The 22757-nt window shown below is 35.2% G+C and overlaps 1 protein-coding gene across 1 annotated transcript in view; it reads left to right on the top strand.

The window, feature by feature from the left end:
• The window catches only part of LOC140167925 (Krueppel-like factor 6), a 107434-nt gene that overhangs the window by 36452 nt on the left and 48225 nt on the right, over window positions 1-22757 (top strand).

Here is a 22757-nt window from a genome sequence, read left to right as displayed (position 1 = left end):
CCCAATGGCATAGTTCAATAACCTCAATGATACAATCAAAGTGCAAAATTTGACCTCAAGTTGCACAGTATGAGTTTTTGTACCCAAATTGTCAAAGGTCATTCAATGAATGTACAAATGTATTGCGGTTAAAGAACTGTGCCCTTATAGATGAGCATGTTGTGGATCCTAGTGAAAGATCCATGTGATGCATGTATTTTTTGCGCTTTTCTTACACACAGGAACCATAGATTATCAAAAATCTATGCAGGAACTATGAAAATGAAAATTTGGAATATTGACCCTGTACACGTATTCGCCATCTTGCAGTCTTATTACCAAATGAGGCTCTCCATGCAAACGCATATGGTCATTTTTGTTTTTCGTCTCTTTCTAGCAACACGCCATAAGACTTTCACAAAGTGTACGCTCTAATTAAAAGCATGCATATGAAAGGTGTATATACACAACACTCACTTTTCAAACAGAACCTCATTTTGAGATGACTGCGAAAAGCATCAACAGCTTTTATGTATATACAGTGTTTATGGGGTTTTGCCCACAGAGTGGCTTTGGGGTTCAACCCTGGTTTTTTTTAAATCATACAATATCAGCCCCTGTTATGAGCATATTTCGGCCACTCAGCTCCAGGGTAAGCTGCAAGCCACCCAGAGTTGGTGGTTTCTGGGCGGCTCCTGAAACATAAAAGGAACATGTAAATTTGTATTGTGCATCTCAAACTGTGCAATATTTACCAGGAACTCGGAACCACTTTGAAAACAGTTTCAAGCTCAAAGTAAGACACAGATAGTAAACTGATTATTTCAAGAAAGTAGCATTTAGAGAGTCAGAGTCATTGTTTGAAGCACCCTGTAAATTGATACAGCATTTTGAGAAAATACATCTAGTAGCTTCAGAGCTGGGGGAAGCTTAAGTTCAACAAAACAACAGATATTTAGACACATGCATCTTTGCCCTGTAGACAAACACATATCAAAGAATCACCATAGCAATAAAGCCGACAGGTGAGTTGGCCAGACATCAAATTACATAAGCCAGAAAACAAAAATTCCATCAATTTGATCAACCTCTGATTGGTACCAGGATCTCAACATGCTCATCTACAAGGCATAGTTCCTTTAACCCCATGCACAGTTTCTGATGGAATGAACTTTGGATTCACAGAATGAGCTCTGAATATATTGGAGACAAAAAGGTTGATGAACTGAGCAATTGGGATGAGACCATGTTGGCTCATAATCATCAAATTGGGCTATTCCAGTTGAAATCCATACACCCCTTGTGGAAGACATGACCTTAATCTCACACACACTACACAATGAGTATAGATTTCAAATGGAGCCACCCATTTAGGTAAATCAGATCAAAATCACACTTCGTGTTTGGGAGATTAAGGTCATCCCTTCCACACAGGCACTAGGATCCACAACATGCTCATCTATCAGGGCACAGTTCTTTAAGCCCAATACATTTGCACATTCATTGAATGCCCTTTGATAATTTGGGTACAAAAACTCGTACCCTGAACATGAGGTCAAATTGTGCACTATGATTGTTTAAGTGAGGTTATTGAACTATGCCATTGGGATGAGGCCATTGTGGTCCATAGTGAGGTTGTATGGAATTGATCTGGAATAGCCCATTGCATAATCTCAGGACGCCTGTCACCTGGGGCTGCCAAATAAACTTGAATGGTAGAAATATTAGGAGCTGCAGCTGCAGTCAATGCATTCATTGGTCCCTGGATTTATACCTCAATGACCTTGACCTTGAACTTCTTACATACTACACATTCTCTCATGTCTATCTTTTGAACTTTAATGGAAAGGCTTTTAAAGCAACCAAACCAATGTATAGTTTCAGTGCACTTTGCTTGAAAGCCACAGCAACCTTGGCTCATAATGTAGTCAATAGAGGACTAACAATAACTTGCTTACAGGTAAAGTGTTATTTTAAAGGGAATTTTTGTTTTCAAGGAAATTATTTTTGGTTTCCATATTTGCACACAGTTTCACAATAGTTGTACATTTTGTAGTATTTTCTGGTTCTTAAAACTGATATACAGACAAAGTGAACAAGATTTGGTATAATTATATTTCACTTCCATCAGAACATGAAAATGAATGCATCGTGAAATTTCCACCTTCCCCAAAGTTCACCGGGAGTTTGGTGAAGGGGAAGGTTATTCCGTGTTGGAATGTCTGGGTTGATTTAATGTTATAGTGTTATGTAAGTTGGCGGAACATTAACATGTTCAGTGTAGTTGTGATGCTTCATATGCTGCGGTGTTAATTCCCAGACACCTTCAAGGGGGAATGTGGTTGTGTAGGGATTTATTCAGACACCTTGAAGGGTCGCATCAAATCTCCAAAGAGCCCCCACGTATGTGCCAAAATGGTTTCCCAGTGGCATAATCCAAAACTCTATCTCAGAATTTAACCTCAAGTTAGGTTTTCACATCAAATTCTTATGATGTATGCATATATGTCCATTGCACCCCTACCCAGTCAATCTAAAAAAAGTCCACTTTTTCTGTAAAAAAAAACATTGAAAATCAGCCCTTTTTTTTTTTTTTTTTTTTTTTTGACGGAAAAACTCTCAAAAGGTCTGCTTTTTTAGGGAAAAACATTGAAATTAGCCCTTTTTAGAAGGAAAAAATCATAAAAGGTCCATTTTTAGCTCCCCTCCCCCACAATCCTGGCTACAGGCCTGCCTGTAAAAGTGCACTTTATGACTAATATTACATCCTTGTTCTGATGAGTTTTGTCAGATAATATCCTATTATTAAATTAAAGCATTTCTGGCATCAGAGAATGTTTCCTCCTGATTGAGATCTCCGGATAGAAGCAAGGCCACAAGATGATCATTAGCAAGACTTATGAAAAGAAAATGTTTGAAGTTATTGAGATTGTGTTCGGTTTGACTGGAATGTTAACAATAGCAATGGATGAAGGAAGAGGAACTCGCAGAACATTATCAAGGATCATTTAGAAAATCAGGATTTTTTTTATTCCAACCCATTTTACTTGAAATACATTAAGAATAAGATCATCTGTGGATTATGTGAGAGTGAGTTAAGAACTTAAAATTTTAGTAATTTACATGTAGTTACGGAATGTTAAGTCTGAGGAAAGGATACTCTTCTTTAATAGCAAGATTCAACAGGGAAAAGGGTTTAAAATGATTATAAATCCTTTTGATATATGTTATTTTAATAACTGAAAATAAGATTATCAAAATAATGCAAAAGAGATTTAGAAGCACAATTTGTCCATGATAGAATGGACAGAAGAAAGAAGGGATCCTTTGTTGAAGAAAGTTGGATACATACCAGAGAGCCGAGGCAGTATACAATGTAGTCAAGGAGACAGAGGGATAGCTTAGACTAGGGTCACACAGGAAATTTGTGGAAAATTATAGTATAATTTGCGGATTATGATGTGTAATGAACAAGGGAGCACACGGTAAAAATTTTATGATTTAATATGTTGTTATTTTGCTTCTGTGAGAGATTTGCACCCACAATCTGCTCTTCATAGTGCCGCCGTGCTTGTGATGTTGGGCTATATTCTGTAACTGCATTGATTCAAGTAATAAGAAAAAAAATACTGTCGGCTCCGATAGCATGCGTAAACCTTTTAATTCCAGGTAGAATCTTAATTTTTTTTATCTTATTTATTTTCTATTAGAGATAGGATTAGGATAACAAGCAAATTGAAGTATCAATTAGCAAATTGAATTTGAAGTATCATGCTCAATATAAATGAATAGTCGCCATATTATAGGCTTAGTTATCTACATGAGATAAGGTCCAGGAGAGTGATTGTAGGTCATCAAGATCTCAACAAATGCCTTTGATCATTACCAGTGGGTTGAACTGAGCGATGAAACCAACTTTGCTGTTTTTTATTCAATAAAGCCCCATTTGTGCGAGCATTGTGATTCCATTCTCAGAAACGCTAAATTGATAATTTGTATTGTGTCTCGCACAGACTAAGATAAAAGCAAGACATGTACAGCCAGAATAAAATCCAATCCTTTGCATATTATTATAAGGATGTAAATGCATAAAAATAATAGAGAACTTACAACATTCTTAGATTCAAGTGTTCAATATGGGCTAGGGTTCTGCATCCTGGTACATTGTACACGGAGGGGGTAGATGAAGAGAAAGATAGAAAGAAGGACAGTGTCATAAGTTGAATGGGAGATACTTTCAGACAGCAACAAAAAAAAAGCCAAAGAAAGACAGAAAAAAAAGAAAAGTGCATATTGACAAAAGCGTCTATTGGAAGTGGAAAAGGTAAAAAAATACATTTCACTATGTCTATAAACAGTTCCCTAATGCGATCAATGCATCCAACTGTAGCGAGAATTGAAAAGCATTCAAACATTTTTCATGACATTTTTATAATACATTCATGCTCTAATAAACATTTTTGACCCAAGGATAGACATTCCCTCTCAGACATATGCTAGACTGACATTATGTAAGCTTGAGTGAGCCGACTTATTGGTACTTCAGTGACTGATATTTGATCAAAATCGTAATTTGTGAGGCCTAGGAACCTTTTATCATGTTTATGTGCAGTCCATGATGTTTTGTACATGTATGATGATGTGCCTTTCTTCACTGAGCTACAATGATAGCTCAATGACCCCCTGTGCCATACGTTTCAACATAATACTTAATAGACACACATCCCTGAATAGACCGAGTTCTGAGATATTTTCTCAAAATATCAAGATATATTTCAAGAACCACTGAACCAATACTAGGCTTGTTTGTACTCATTTTAATGCATTTTTCATGATGATTCCAAATTTGGTCATGACAATTAACAATTCTGAAATTTTTAAATAAAAACAAATTGAAACTTGTCGTCTGCAGTTAGTTGATCTCAAGTTGCAGAGTTTGAGTTTTTGTCCCCAAATTGTCAAAGGTCATTGTATGAATGTGCAAATGTATTGGGGTTAAAGAACTGTGTCCTAATAGATGAGCATTTTTAAGATCTTAAATGTTTTAGTGATCTGAGAAATGTCCTCAGATTGAATTTGCACATTAAAAAAAAAGACCCACAGAGTTGGCACTAAATATATTGAATGAGAAAATCCTCTGTATGGCCTGAAGACAATTTAGATCTCCATGTTGCATCATGTGATCAACTTTTCCCTGACTAAATACGCAAATCTGTGGATTTAGGGATAGCTAAACCTTAGGCAAACCTCTTCAATGGGATCGTCTACAATGGAGTAAATCTGGACTAGTGTTTGTACAGGTTGTGAGATTGCACAATTGTATGTTGTCTCTCCAAATATACCCAATGGTAGGAAGTATATGGTTTATATAAACCAGTTGTGTTTATAATGAGAAATGAAGATAGCTTGCATTCATTTAAGCATGTAGCATCTGGTATGTTTAAGGAATGTTTAATAGATTGCTATTAAGTATTATGCTAGAACTAAGATGTCTGTAAAAACATCTTTGCACTGCAAATACATAAAAAAGATGAAACATTAATTTTACCCTTCTTTGCATATGCCGAGCCAGCACGGTGCTATAAGACACTAAAACAGTAAAATACTTGATGTTTTTGTGATTGAACATTACTGTTCAGCGTAATAAATACATAAAATACAATAAATCTTTAGTCTTAGTATAATACTATCAGTGTAATAGCGGTTCTTGAGATAAAAAGTCTTCTGTTCTATGAAATTTGACTTTATTATTATCATATTCAGCAGGTGCAATATGAAAATCATAAGGTTTTAATGTATCAAAACATGTTATTTGAGTGACATTTAACATCATTGCTATGTAAGAATGTTTAGTCATGTCAAATGTTTTTTATAAAAGCAGTTCTGAATCACCCTATGAAAATGAAACTGAAAGAAATTGGGTTTATTGGAATTGGGCCCAGATTCTTCACATCCTAACATGATTAAATTTTATAAGCTCCAAGAAAGAATGGTAGTGTGGTGGTATTATTCATTGTTTGTCATGGCAACAGTTGCCATAGAGACATGTTATGTTTGATTAGACCCAGTTTGGATCAAGTGCATGTTGGTTTAAAATTCCCCTAAGATTTTATAAGCAAGTAGGGGCCTACATGTATAAAGTGTACAATGGAGGCAGCTGACAAGAAGTGGTATTTAAAAAAAAAATCTTCCAGAAGAAATTAAACAGTTTCATTAATTCATAGTGAAATTTTACTTTCAAGACTTGTCCTAGCTGAGTCTGTTATCAACTCAAATTCATCAGGACCAAACAACAATGTTAATGCATGAATCAGCCAGAACAGAAAAACTTGAGTTCTATTTTTGTGAAGTCCAATCATTTAGCCCTGACATTTTTCGATGACTAACTGAAGATTGACCAGTGAACTTTGTGTTTTTCTTCTGTACAAAATGCAATTCAATTGATTAGACAAAATTCAGTCATCCAATGCTAACAGGTTTGACTGTGCACCATACCATAAATGAGTCCCCTTTTGGATTGCCGAACTTTTTCTCATCTCCCATGGTAAAACAGGTTGTTATTCTGTTCAGTATCAGCATGACATTGCATACAACTATGTGACTATTTTGACCCCTAGCTGACCCTGATTGACCCCTCACCCTAGGTAGTACACCCTTGGCAGTGGCAGTGTAAATTTCATTCCATTTATATAATATTACATTTTGTGGAATCTGTGCATGCCAATTTCTGACCCTGGTACTGCTTGCAAGCCCTCTCCTGTTGATATAGGGATTCCTTTCAAATGCCTGACATTTTATAGAAAATTTGGCTAACATTTTAAAGGTGTAGGCCTACATGTATTTTGTGATTTATTTTAAATCAATGTTCAGAGCTTATCTTTGTCAAATGAACAAATCTGCAAAAAATCTTTATTGTGCACACAATCATGATGTAGTCCCAAGTTTTTGATGTAGGCCGAACTAAAAACTTTTTGGAGTAAGTTGGGGGCATGAGGCTGTGGCTCACAAAGTACCCCTCTAAGTGTGGAAATTAGGTGACTGTATCGTCATGGGGCCTGGGGATATTTTTACATAAAATGATGAAAAGAAAAAATGGAGATAGTAAAATTCAAAGATTTTAAAAATACTTTTATTATCAACTGTGTCCCTGAAGTGTCAGTTTGATCCCGAAAAAAAGAAAAGAAAAGATAACCCATTCAATAATAGACTCAATTATTCCCTCAGAATACTATATTTTATGCATTCATTTAATTGACAGGCAAATTGTATAGCAATAATATGAGAAAAAAAATCATCAAAATAATAAAAATCCCCTACTTTGCCGAAAAGTTGAATGTACTACACCATGCTGAAGATTGGCAAAAAATACTACTGTAGTCGGGCTGTGTGAGTGACTTCAATCTTCAGGTGGGTGCCAACCAGCTGAGAATGTTGTTCATTATTAACCAATGTAAAACCAATTACCATATCATTGGAGACCCAGAATACAGTGGGGGAATACAGCCTTATTTTCGCTCCTTGGGATACAACCCAAAACAGTAATTTTCGCAGCGATTTGATTCACAGTACATTGATTTCAAAAACATTTTGTGTATTTTGGGACTTACTTCCAGCATTTTAACTATGCAACATGTGATGTGCAATAAAAGCTCAGTAATTTGATGAAATCAAGCAAAAGTGCCACAGAAGTGTAGTAAAAGTTGAAAGTTAAAGTCATTTGAAAAATAATTTCCACCTTATTACCCAGGTCTCTCAGGAATGACCCTAGAGAATGGTGAATTTGGTTGAGAAAGAATCTCCCTTTCTCTCTAGTACTACATGTAGTAGTAATTTGCTAAATCTAATTGACTTTTCTTGTTTCATGGGTCATGTAGCTAGGGCAGAATGATGTTAGAATGATTTTGTTACCTGAATGCATTTTGTAAAACATTATTTTCCCAAGCAGAGAAATCCAAATGTTTTTTCTCATTTACAGGGGGGCAAAAGTCATATAGGAAAGGATTTGATATTAATGTGGAATTTGTCTTTGAATAGAATAACACTTGTTAGTTAAAATCAGTCAAAATTGTTTTAAACCAATTGGGAAAATACAAAATTCATGGTACACATTAATACACAAAGTTCACGAACAGGTTTCTTATTGCATTCAACTATCACCTGTATTTCTATGCCCTGTATTTCTATGCCCTATCTTATGGCATTTACATCAAATTTAAGCCGATTACAATTTCTGTATTGTAATGCAAAAATCGGAAAATTTACTTTTCATGAAGGTGTCCTCATTTTGGTCCATTGCTCACTTTGACGCAATTTTACATGTGGTTTGTCAACTTGAATTGAAAAACAGCACAATAGGAAGCACACGATCAAAATATTCAATCACATGAAAATTATCCACTAATTCTCAATTTTCGGTGAAAGAATTCATGGGATTTTAATTTAGCTTAAATGTAGTAACCCTGGCCTGGATGAAGTTCATTTACTTCTTCAAAGACACCTATATGATGCCATAATGATCTCATCCCCAGTGGCATAGCACAATGACCCACATTGAAGATGCAAAGCTAAAATTTTGACCTCAAGTTGTTAGCATGAGTTTTTGTACCCGCCACATCCAAAGTTCATTCTGTGAGTGTAGAAGTATATTGGGGTTAAGGAACTGTGTCTTGGGGATTGTCATGTATGAGATCTTGGGATGCCGACAACCTGTGAAAGTGACTTTCATTGATGGGTTGTTAATAAAGAAAGGCTTATTCATTCATTCCAAGGATAGATGTGCAGTGACCATGTCCAGACCATCTGACCTGAGATAAACTTTGCGCTGTCAATTTGTGGATGGACTGATACATCATTGATCTGTAGGGAAAATTGTCTTTGCAATGGGCCTTTTGCATGAAAAGAGAGTAAAGTTTGTAAAAGGATCTGACTATATGCAAATTAAGAAAAACTGGAAGTATTGCTGTAAGTCATGAAACTAGAGCGGTTACCGCACCATAGCTGAACCATGGGGATTTGGCAGTATATTGTGATATATGTATATATCACTCCTTTATAACCCCTTAATGCCCTTAAATGAATTAATATTAAAATATTTTAAACATGTTTAGAATGTCATAAAGATCATTGCATTTAAATATCAGCTCAATTGGAGCATTTTTGACAACTTGACCTTTGACCCCTTTATGACCCCTTAATGACCTTAAGTGAATATTAAAATATTTTAAACATGTTTAGAATGTCATAAGGATCATTGCATAAATTTCAGCTCGATTTGGAGCATTTTTGGTTAAAATGACCTTTTTTGACCCCTGTGACCCCTTGGATGACCTCTGATTTTAGGAAATATTTTTATTATATTCTTTACTTCTTTCTCTTTTATTTGACACCACTTGGGGGTTCATACCTTCGTGGCATTTAAAGATATGTCCATTTCAGACCAAATGGTTGGTAAGGAAGTAAGTAAGTAAGCAAGTAAGTAACATACACTCATATAGGCTGATACCATTTCATGGTTCAGCAAAAATGATCAGGCAGAGCAAAATTAAGCAATTGAATGATTGAGAACAAGAAATTCAATTTAATCAAACGATCGATCTGTAGGCCCTATATTTTATTTGATTCAATAAATCATACAGTCAATCAATTAATCATTCATTCAATGAATCAAGTTGTGACCTATATTGTAAATTCAGTCCTAGAAAGAATTGGCAATTTGGAAATCTCTCCGCAAAATTTGGTCATTTGAAGGGAAATTTTGCTTTTCTGGATTAAGAAATACATAAGAAATGGTGGGAAATCCTGATAAGTTGGAGGAAAATTTATCTCACACAAAATTATTTCTTGTGACTCTTGACTAGATTGCACTAGAATTTAAATATATATGAACCCTTCAACATTGATTTAACAGACCAAGTTTATATTATTGTATTTGATTAGAAAGATCCTTGTTCCATTTTATATCTTTCATAAGATAACAATGTATGTACATAGGTCCCCAAATGTACACAAACGAAGTTTCAGACAAGCTTTTATTAAGCATACGTCAAAATGCGTGGGTTTCCTAGCGACACAATTTGATAAAAGGACAACACGGTATCTTATCCAATCATCTTATCACAGTTGAGAACACTCTTGACAAGCTCGATGACGACTGTCGTCTTAATTTTATCCTATTATAAATGGTTTATAAATTGATAAATTTGTTGACTTATTGGATGTTCGTTGTGTAGAGATGACACACCAAGTGTAAACAAAACATGTTGTTGACAATTTTTATTTCGGCCTGTCATCTTATATATGGGTCATGTGGGATATCACGTGTTGGATGAGTGCAGGATAAATGCTCATTAATTTAAATGCTTGTTTGTGTCCATATTAAGTGATAAACAGAACAAAATATGTTGGGTTTTTTTATTACCGGTTACATTAAAATTTGTGTTCTACATCAAATTGTCATGCTAGGAAATAAACAGATCGACTACTCAGTACCAGAAGTAGGTAAGTACAATATAGCTGCCATGTGTACAATATACTGTGTGTAAATTTCCAAATATTCACAGGGCAGCTATTGCACTTACTTCTGGCACTGAGCAGTTAAGATATGACATATTTTTGTTGTTACATAAAATTGTTGTTTTGATGACTGGAGCCTCTGTAGAATAGGTTAACAGTGACTGCAATTATTTCTGAAGATCTGTGGAATTTTTTTCTCACAAATTCTCTTTCTTTTATGCAGGGTATTAATGAGACTATGTTGGTTCTTGCGAATCTGATTGATGCATACAAATTGGGTGGGAAAAAAGAGGGAATCCAGAAAAGTTAAAATAAAGAAATTTATAAGAAATTACTGTATATTGCTATCTTTGTATACAAAAATTGGCTTGTATCTTAGCAAAAAAAATGCCAGGTCTTTTTGCAACTTGACAACATGATCAACCCCCTGTGACCAGTTATTGACACCTATCAACCAAGCATTTCATTCAGATTTAGCTTTGACATATCAGCTTGGATCATCCCCTTTGTGTTATAAACTGTGATGATACTATACTACAGAATCCATCAACACAATGCCCGACTTAGCCAAATGACCAATTTCCTTCGCCACAATATAAATTCTTTATGTTCCTCTAGACAGTGTACAATTAATCAAAGATATATGAATTAATAACCTTTCTCATCACATTCACAGAGAGTATATTAACCCTCTGCGCACTACCTGCTGATCTAACATTGCCTCTGATTGGTCAATTACATGATATTTTCACTTCAATCACCAATCAGAATGGAGCTTTGCAAATAATTCACCCCAATTTTTTTGAGTGGTGAAATTATTCTAACAATGTTGCTGATTGGGCCAATTGATAATTAAACTTCTTTTTTGGCCAATCAGCAGGTAGTTCTCATGGGGTTAATTAAGATAGCTGTAGGTAAATGACCAGACACAGTCTGAATGTAGATCACACTAAACCGCACAGACATATGTTCGCTATCTATAGGATGGCCCCTAAGTCACCTCTCTCCTTCGTATTGAGTATGTAATATTAACCTGCTGTACGCGAATATCAGTCTGACGATGCACTGCACGTATCGCAATCATTCTATCACAAAATCAAGACATCGTATTTTTTAAAATTATATTTGCATTCATCAAACATAAAAATGCAGTCAGATATGTAGAATGTAGGTCTAGTGGTTCTTGTATCAAATCTGGATTCATCAAGATCAAATATGTAGATGATGGATCCACGGCGTTCAAAACATTTTAAACCTCTGACTATAAGTTCATCAAGTGCCATGATACATGTGTTTTGGTTTCACAATCCCTTTTAAATTTGACAAGTCACAAGAACCACTGGATTGCAGTCAATTTAATAAAGTTCATACACAATCTTGAAAATGTAAGGTTCATTATTATTATGGGACATTTTGCAGAGATTTTCTTGTTGATTATCATACACCGACTCTCACTCGTAGAGAGAGTTAACATGGAATCTCATTAACAGTGATGTTTAAGTCCATGCTAAGCTAGGTTAATCTGGTACGGTTCAATAAATTTCACTAGGAACACAAAATTAACCATGCAGAATTCCACTACCTTTGGCTGTTATGACATTCTAAGCCCCCTCCCCATTTCCAGGCTGTTATCCTGATAGTCATCGGGAGATACTTATCCCCGCAAAAAGAAGAGGCTTTTCTATTTTGAATACAAGCTCCCATAGTTTGTTTATTTTACAAAAGCCGCAATGAGTGGAAATTTTGCCCCTGGGTGAAAAACGTTTTTGGTGTTGAACCATAGGATTTTGTTACATTATCGAGCACAGTGACCTGAAACAGTCATTGATGCTGAGCTGTTTTCTGTGTTTTCTCGTTTGACAAACATTTCATAGATTAAGCTGCAGGATTTCTGTTCTTTTGTGATGTAGTATCGTTTTTTACCTTCACGCTGTACAACAGTAGCTGTAAGTGTTGGGGAGAGTGCATTGACCGATTGATTGATTGTGCACATGCTATTTCTTTCCCATTAAGGTAAAAGTCGTTTGAAAATTACCCTTTCCTCCTGATAATTGCTATATCATTTTAAAAGTCTTTTTTTTTAAGTCTTCTTCCAAAATCTATAATAATAGTGATTTTATGCAGCTTCTTGTTTAACATTTTGGAGAAAAAAGCAATTTAGTTAAATTTTATTCACTTAAAAGCAAAGTGTAACCATGAATATTGACACGAAAATGCAGTGCATATGGATAGTGCTCTTCTGATTCTGAAGCAGCACTTTTACTGCAGGTGTAAAAGAGCTTTTTGAATAAAATTAATGAAAATCATTCAATTTTTTTGACAAAATTTTGACATTTTCCTTCAAATTTGCTATTTGCACTGTGTTGTAATTTGTGTGTGATTACAAGAGAATTAAAACTGACAAAAACTCAAATTTGTAAAAAAAATGAACAGAATTTCCAGAGTTTTGTTAAATTTGAACATATTCTGCCCCTGTAGTCTGCCCAGTCATTTCATCTCCAGATATTATAGATGAGACAAAGATGGAACAGGCATCTAAGTAGCACCAATGGCAATTAGCGAAGATTAGTATGCAAATTAGTGTAAAATTATGAACTAGCACGTAGCTTTTGTTATTGTTTTTGTTGCAAATTTCACCACAAGGCATATTTTTGTCCCAAGATAATCACAGCCCCTCAATAGGCTTAATTAAAGTCACACAGTTATGTAAACACGTTTTCATAACTTTGTGAAATACACTACATACCAAAATTGATATAGGAGTGCTGTATAAATGGTTTAAGTCCTGAGGTACAATAATAAATAAGCAAATAAAATCTGTGTGGCCAAAGGCTCTACATACTGTTAGCAAGTCTTATTACCATTAATACTGTCTAGCGAACCTGACTGCAATTGTTTATATATTTGGGGATAAACCGACTAAAGATCAGTCCATAATACTCCAAATCTAAAACGGGTCTTTAAGAAATTGCATCATTTTTCAATAAAATGTTTGGTGTTATTTATTTGCCAAGTTTAACTTACAGTGCGTTTAAGTTTAATTCCATGAAAGAAAGACACCATCGTATAACTTAGCTTGTCTGGAACCAGAAAAGGTATATTGAGGAAGTAAATGAAAATAACTTGTGTATGTGATTTCCATTGTAGCAATAATGAAAAGATCAATATAATGAAGAAAATGTGCTTCCTGATTGGAAAGAACACACCTATTATCATGGAATTGATGGGCTTTTACCACTGTGCCAAAAGATAGCTGACATTAAGAGTGATATTGTTGACCTGTCTGGTCTATAATTTGTGCGTTTTACTTCACTTAATAATATTCATCACACTTCTGGAGAGATGTCACAAGACAATCCTCCAAACAAAATATATTGATATAATCCATAATGTTATAAAGCCCGCTGAATACGAGCTGATCAAAAGATAGCCACTGGCAACTGCAATAGCCACAGGAAGATGTTGTGCACATCATTTACAAGTTGGCAAGAATATGTGTTAAAAAAGCACCTTGCCGTTTCAAAATTGTAGTTTTGCAGTGCAGATTATGTATCATACAATGTACATGAAGTGTTGTTGACTAGACTGTTCTTATACATGCATGATGGCTGACAGCCTGACACTCATGTATTCTGTATATGATGGGGTTATTGTTGCATTACTGCACTGGCATAATACCTTAAAACAATTGTTTTTAGGAGTTATAATGACATGCAAAATACATGCTGTTGTGTGATGTGTCATCATAATAGCATTTTAAACTAACTTAACTAATTGCAGAAGTCAATTTAATTTAAGCAACGGGCTATTCCAGTTGAAATCCATACACCTCCTGTGGAAGAAATGACAAAGAGTGTGAATTTCGAATAGGGTTAGTTGAATGGGTGACTCCATTTGAAATCTACACTCCCTGTGAGGGAGATCAAGGTCATGTCTTTTACAGGGGGTGTGTGGATTTCAACTGGAAAACCCCAATTTTAAGATAATACTATCTGTTAGAGTACATCAAATTCCATGCAGCTACTTATCATGCAGCGACGTCTACAGACGTTATTCAGGGACGAGACTGAGCTTGTGTTGTCAGGTTTTATCGCTATCTTCGGAAGATAACATGTTGAGGCAAATTGGTAGTAAAATATAAGAGCGATCAAATTTCAAAAATACAGTTTTATACATATCCAATTTTACTTTATGCACATTATGCAATGTCTGGTTGGTTTAGTTGCTGTCTTCAGTAGATAGCATGTTTGAACAGATAGAATTAAGTAGATTTATATTTTGTTCAAATACATCCAAGAGAAATTTATCGTTCAGAGCCCATTTCATAAATAATGCACTTGTCTCATAGGCATGTGTTGCATGTCTAAGCTGACATTTTAGAAGACGAGAGATGTTTTTATGAAGGTATAGCGCAAATATGAAAAATATTATTTCTTAAAATACATCCAGACATAGTATTGAATCATTAATTAGTATGCGCATATTGTAAGCATGCAGTGCCTGTAGAGTTGTCTTTAGAAGATTGTTTGAACAAACATGGGAAGCAACTCCACTCACATATTTGCAGGGCTGAAAATATTTTGATTTCCTGTGAACTTAAGTTAAATTTCACTCAAAGACAGTAGATTTGTCATAATTTCTTATGTGTCTTGTTATATTGGGAAAACAGATTTCTCTCCAAATCCCAAAATTTCCAAGGAATGTGCTTTCTGTATTTATTTTATTCCAGGCCTGCATAATTGGCAATTTAGAAAATGTATCATGATCAATTTTTTTTTATAAAGAGTCAATGATTATTTGAACCCCCTGAGCACTACCTGATGATCTAAAATTGCCTCTGATTGGTCAATTACATGATATCTTCATTTTAATCACCAATCAGAATGGAGCTTTGAAAATAATTCACCCCAATATTTTTGCGTGGTGAAATTATTCTAACAATGTTGCTGATTGGCCCAATTGATAATGAAAACTTCTTTTGGCCAATAGGCAGGTAGTTCTCATGCGGTTTGGATCTGCACATGTGAGTTAGTATATGCTTGGTCATCTTCAGTAGATAGCATGTTTGTATGAAGCCATTGAGTAAATATACACAAACCGCAGACATGAAATGCCCAGCATTCTTGGGTTTCTTTGGTGTGTGGGTTGGATAGATACAGATAAATGGTGAACTGGATGGATGAGTGGTCAAGCTTACTGGTCAGTCTGCTGGACATCTGGTTGATGAGATGATATGGAATATGGCATCAAATTTGTTTTTGTTCTGCGTTGACTGACCCTTGTCCAACTGGCAAGACACAAACAGACATGCATGTGCAAGCTTATACGAGGGGGTATCCAAAAGTTTTTGACATCACCCAGAAGCAAAGGAGCTATATCGATGAAATTTTGTCAGTGTAATTATTGGTCCTTATGTACATTATGGTCCAAAAATGGTCTCATAAGTATGTTTACTTTTTTTACAGTTGGCGCTAGATGGGCAGTAGGCGCATAACCTGTAAAATGGTGAAAATTGAGGCACGCAGCGTGATTAAGTTCCTGCATTTGAAGGGTTAGGCCTACAATGCTCAGAAAATCTATGATGAAATGAAACCTATCTAAGGTGATGATTGCCCATCATATGGCACTGTTGATTTTTGAAAAAGGAATTTCCAAACTGGCCACATGTCCCTCACAGATGAGCCAAGAAGTGGACGTCCATCACTTTTGGATGATGCGGCCACAGTGAAGAAATTCAAGAAAGTGGAGAATCTTGTCATGAAAAGGTTATGCGCCTACTGCCCATCTAGCGCCACCTGTAAAGAAAGTAAACATACTTATGAGGTCATTTTTGGACCATAGTGTACATAAGGACCAGTAATTACACTGACAAAATTTCATCGATATAGCTCCTTCGCTTCTGGATGATGTCAAAAACTTTTGGATACCCCCTCGTATACAACCCATTGCTGATCGAGATTGATGGGCATGGGAATGTAAAGGGCTCAAAAGCTATAAAATTCGTCACCCGAGATCGCAAATTTGAGCCCTTTTCCTTCTCAGCTTGCATCACTTTTGCCTATCGATCGCTATCAGCAATATACCTTATGCACACATCAACACCACAGAAAAAGAAAAAAATGCAGAAAAGCACCCATATGCTTCATAATCATTATTCCTTTATTTGCAGCTTTACCTCATAATTGAAAGTCTCACAATACAGAATGTCATGATCAAAAGTTTTATAATATAATTGCTTGGATATGCCATATGGATAGTATGGGGTTTGTTTGCATGCTGAAATGCTCAAAAATCTCAAAATATAACAAGATATATAACATATCTACACTATCTGCAGTGATAAAGGATGGCATGGTAGAACCTCCATTCATCAAGTAAAATTCCAGGGTGACATGACCAAGATATGACATCACATACCACCAGTCTGATAAATGATATACTATAAAAGTGGGCATTTTCGCACTACATTTATTTTCGCGGTTTTTCATTCCAAGGTGCTACGCAAAAATAATAACATGCCAATATATTCTTTTTAAGTTCAATGTAAGGAAACTAAGAATTGCAAATTTAAAAACAAGGGAAAACGTTCAAAATTAGCAAAGCGTGAAAAATTAATCGCACAAAATTTCAACTTTTACAGTATTCGTCCATCCTCGGGCATGACGGGCTCAAGAAATTTGAATCCATTTTACGCTATTATTTGATATGATTATAAAGCCACATCATTGATGAGATATGAAATAGGACACGTGGCATATCTACATTCATTTTATTGTATTAAACATAACATTGACCACATGGGAAACTAGACACTGTCTTGTCATGTAGTACCAGATCAAAGAAATGTCATTGGATGATGCGCCGCCGTACGTAGCCCTGGGGTAACCGATGATTAAATTCGCAGAAAGAGCATCATTCTACAAGCCATTCACATGAGTGGAGGTCTGGTGACAACACCATACTAAGTACTAGAAGAAAGGAAATTTTCATGCAATTATTTTTGTGTTCACACTTTTGAACTGTTTCATTTGTTGGTCTCATCATATACAGAGCTATAAGTTGAATACATTTTTACTTGAAAGATTGACATGAAAATTTCACCAAAATTAAAATTAAATGTCTTCTTTTTCCTAAAAATACCCTGCCAAGCAAAATCAATTGAACAATATTTCGGGCATTATGCTGTCTAACATAACATGTTGCATCAAATAAATCAGCATATGTTGTGACCAACATTTTGATTTTCAATTCATGATTCTACACTTCCTTTAATACTTTGATTAATACACAAAAGGAATATGTTTATGCAAAGTGATTTAAGGGAAGGCGTATGAACGTTTGGACAGTATTTATTGTGAGACATTAGAGCACATCAGACATATCGAATTGCATTCTGAATACGAAGAATGTCCTTCTGATTCCAAATAATTTTGATTTTTTGAAATTCGCAATGTATTACACATTTTGTGGCAAATCATTAAAATTGATATTTTGATATTTAACAGTACTTGAAGTAAACTTTATAAATCTGATGATTTATACTTAAAGTGTATGTAGGTGGGATGAAAAGCCGACGATCAATTGAAAATTTTGACCTTTCAGTAGATTCAATAATTTTGAAAAGAAAATTTGTAAGTACAATGTACATGTGCTAATTATTGCTGGATTCAAACATAACTGTTTACTCTTCAACATTAAACGTTTAATGAAACTTTAATAATTGTTACAAAAGACAAAATCTAAGGCAGATTCTATAATCTGTCTAGTTGTTTTGCAGGATTCCTCCTTTTGACTTCTTCCTGCAAAAGGCTTTAGAAAGCAGCTGTCTTGAAACACAGATGCTTGAAAGCAACATAATGTTTGCCCAGCTTTCATCAAATCTTGACCAAATTTATATACTCCAAATCTATATCGATCAACATGTTCCATGCCCTTAGTGTTATGTGGCGAAAAATAACAAACATCATAAGAGCAAGTCCATAATAGATACAAGAACTAGATGCTATGGGATGTCAATTCTCTGAATAATGCCTCTTTAAGACAACACTTGTTGAATCTATTTTAGGTTTGAATCACCTTATTTAAATACAAAATATTTTGCCAATAAGTACATTCAGCACTTGACTGAAAGCTGAAAAGGCTGGCAAAAGACACTTTAAAGGACCACCCTGGACCTCTTGAACAGTCAATGCAAAGCTTCAGTTTGGGGTATGGATAATGGGCTCCATAATCCTCCAATCTGTATGGGTGAACTTTTTAAAAGAGTTCTGTCAATAAAGTAGTTTTTTTGAGAGAGAGGAAATGTACTTGCATAAGTGATGTTGTTAGGTTTACTTTCCCAACATTGCAGGTTTGGTTTTCTTTTGCACTTCTAGTGTTGGTATTTCCGATCAGGTAGTTAAATGCGCAATGGATAAGGCTGGCAATGCCACATATATCCCATTCTATTCGAATGTCAACATTATATGAGGCCAACTAGAAATTTGCCAAAATTCATCAATTTCAGAATGTGTCATCTTTCATAACCATTTTTAGTCTGATTCATCTAAAAATGAGTACAACTATGCCTAGTATTGGCTCCTGAAATAAAGCCATGAATTTGTGATTATGCAGATTAATGATTTTCTCCTTTTTATAGGCAAATAATTATCACAGTGTGCAAAGGGTAAATCCTATTTCAAATGAAGTGTAGAGTGGAATTCGAACTTTTTAAAAGGTTTTTAAAACTTCAGTGAGTATGAGTAGAGGTGGTGAAAGGAAGTGAACTCTTCTTGAGCTTAGCAGAAAGGTCAATATGTGAGACTCACCTGTATGGAATAGAAATGTTACCTTTACAACAGCAATAATGAACAGGTTTCACTTGAAAACAGTTTTAGGGGAGGGGATCAATTAGACACGCAGACATTTTGAAGAGACTTGCAACTTTGAGGCTACTTGGACCTTGGGCTTGAACCCTGACTCAAGAGATTGCTTACAAGTTCAAACCAGGATGAATGTGAAATGCATTTGTCCTGTGTGCAAATCCTGCTTGTTCAGTGAGTTTCCTTTCACTAGCACAATTACTTACATTGGTAGCAAGGAAACTGGTACTCATATATGCACAAGTGCACCCCCCCCCCCCAAACAAAACACACAGTTCAAAGTATTTTTACCTCACAATCAGGGTTTTTCTACTGATTTTGAGTGAAAAACATGCAATAATTCCCCCTATATGTAGGAAAAACATGCACACCCCCACCCCTGCATACACCCCCGCACAAACCACAGTCAGGTACCCATTCAAGTTATCAATAGGATTTTACCATGCAGAATAGATAGTTCACTTAGCCAGGCAACCAGATAAAAAAGTAAAGTAACAGAATCGTAATCCAATTAAAATGGTTATCTTCACTGGCATGGACATGAATAAATACGTCTTCAGTAACCGTGGACCCCGCTCATGTTCTTTACAACTTCCGACAAGTATAATAGCATCGCACAAATTGATCTTAGAGCTCTTAAAGAGGACCTTGCGTCATTTTCTTAACTCTCTCCATGCTGATGTTGACTGCAGACGACAAGTTTCATTTTTTTTTAATTCATAATTTTCAGAAAATTTTGTAAATTTTCATGACTATATTTGGAATCAGCATGAAAAATGCATTAAAATGAGTACAAACAAGCCTAGTATTGGTTCAGTGGTTCTTGAAATAGTTTCTCAAAACTTCAGACTTTTTATGATGAAGCCTATGGCTAGTACACAGAGTATTAATGATGTCCTTAGTCGAGTAAATCTGAATAAAGGTGTTGTGTGTTTCTGCCATTTCTGTATGCGCGGATATTAAACTCAGTCAATGAACTGATATTCTTAGCAATGTTCAAATAATTATATCAGCTTTAACTCTCTTCATCATTATTCTTAACGTTACATGCAATAAAGCCCAGTATTGATCGCTGAGTATTGATTGTTTTTGCCACAGGCCTAAAATAAATTCGGGAAAGAATCAGCAATTTTTGTATGTAAAACCTACATTAGTGGGTAATAACATTAGAATAGCACTACTTTAGGGCTCTGTTGATGCAGAGAGGTTGCATTGCACGAAAAGCGCTTCGGTTGGACACCTCGCGCTATGCGCTCGCTAAGTCTGTGAGGGCCACAAACTCCGGCTAGTAATAACATAGCTTGTGTATGATGATACGATGTAAACACTTATGCCACAAATAAAGCCGGTTGTCCATACCAATTACGGCTAGCCCTAAATCAAGAAGTATCCATCATGCCTCGTTAATGCACGTTCAACCTACTCAGACCACTCTTGGCTGTATGTTTTCTCCTGTCCCGTCAGAAAGCTAACCGTCATAGCTAGAAAGACGTATGCAATAAAGGCTGCCACTTGCATTTCTGAACAAAACAGGATCAAATAGGTATTTTGTGTTGTATGCGAGAAGTATGATATATATAAGGCAGCTACAATTTTCCTATTTCTATAAATCATCCTTGTATTTGAGGTAAGAGTTGACGTCACAGCGAGTAGTAAAATTGTACACTCACTGTTCTTACGTTACTCGCCGCAAATGGCCAGGAACATTTTTCCCTTGTCGACCTCATTCATCGGGAGATCTACCCACAAGGTACTTTTCGGAGAATCGTCTGTATATTATTAGCGGTGAAAGGGGTCCCTAACTTAGTATCTAGAAGAAACATTAGCTCTAAAGATTACCCAAATAAATCAACCAAGATTTGACTTGCAGCGTATAAAGAGATTTTCTTTTCTTCCATTGTGAAAAGGCAGATGCACTGGGGTTTATAACCCCATGTGAACAGAGCTTGATTCTGATTCTCTTTGCGGTACGATTTTAAAATGTAAGCTGTACAAATTTTGATGACTTTTCAAAACATTCCTAAATGATGAATTCAAATGAATGCTAAGAAAATGTAATCTTAGTATATGGATGTGAAAAATTAAATTTTACAAATTGGTAGGTTTTTTTCACACTGTAAGACTTCTGGTTAGCAATGTGTGTGTTAAGAATTAAAGAGCGATATGGGTATTTGGTATAATGCGATTTTGTCCAAGTCTAATGGAAATGCACGGTGTGTATCTTTTAAATCGCGTGTATCTGGCGGTATCTGGAGCACGTTCAAGCTTGTTATGGTTCTATTTTGATGATGCTTTAAATTGGCTTTTGAAAAATGTATGTGTGTGTTTTCTGTCGTATGCATGAAAGGGATTTATTCACGCATTCAGTTGAAGAATTATCTGCTTTGAAATTGTGGGCCGAAGTACGTATTGGCGCATTATAGACTACATATTTTTCATCTTTTGCCTGTCAGTTTGCTGAGATGAAAATTGATTTATTTGACAGTAGATTTAAGAAGGATGCTGCATAAGTCTAAATCATTTACCGATGAGCAGATGTAGGATTTTCAATATTGTTTATTCAAATTCAAGTTTTTTTCAAATTCCAAATTAAGGTTGACTGGCTCTAAAGATGTGGGCAATTATTATGAGCATGCAAATGTTAAAAACTGGTGTTCAGTAGAAAAGCATTGATGTTAGTTGGTTAAAATTAAAGATAAAATGTTAAACCCACAATCAGTTATTCAGTTTGTAATTAATCTATGTCAGATCGGAAATGATAATAGTTTGTTGACTCGTAGTATGTAGTTTTTTCCAAATCACTCAAATGGCAATTGCCATTGCAATGGACTTAATGAGGCTCTTCAGCAAATAATGGGCACATTACATTAATGGGCATCTGATATCTGTATATTATTATATCCATAGAATTAAACTGTGAGTACACAGATTGGCCATGTTTCAAGTCACCCAGTACAGTCTCTTGGTCAAATTCTATGATTATACCCAGTAAACAGTTTTACTATGCTTCCATGTACACTAGAACAGCAATTTATGCCAGTTATTTTGATATTTTCCATATTATAATTTTAATTTGTTTAAATAACCCTTGTTAAATTCAGACTTTGATTTAAAATTCAAATTCAGTATTAAAGCTGTTAAGATAATTATTATCTAGTAGAATATATATTAAATCTTGTCAGCTCTAATTTTCTAAGATAAATTAGAAAATCTCAGGAGACTGCAGTATAGTGATGAATATGCAAACTCCATCCTCCATAATTATTGCCGCTTTTCCGTGTCGTCATAAAAAATAATACAAAAATAATTAAAGATTAATCAGGGTGCAATTAATTTTTCAAAATGAGACATTTTATTATTGTAATAATAGCTAGCACAAGTAAACATGACCCCACATTATTTTTA

Source organism: Amphiura filiformis, chromosome 13 (assembly GCF_039555335.1).
Source record: "Amphiura filiformis chromosome 13, Afil_fr2py, whole genome shotgun sequence".
In the NCBI taxonomy this organism is placed as follows: domain Eukaryota; kingdom Metazoa; phylum Echinodermata; class Ophiuroidea; order Amphilepidida; family Amphiuridae; genus Amphiura; species Amphiura filiformis.
The sequence above is the reverse complement of the archived record's forward strand: the minus strand, read 5'-3'. Positions and strand labels throughout refer to the sequence as shown.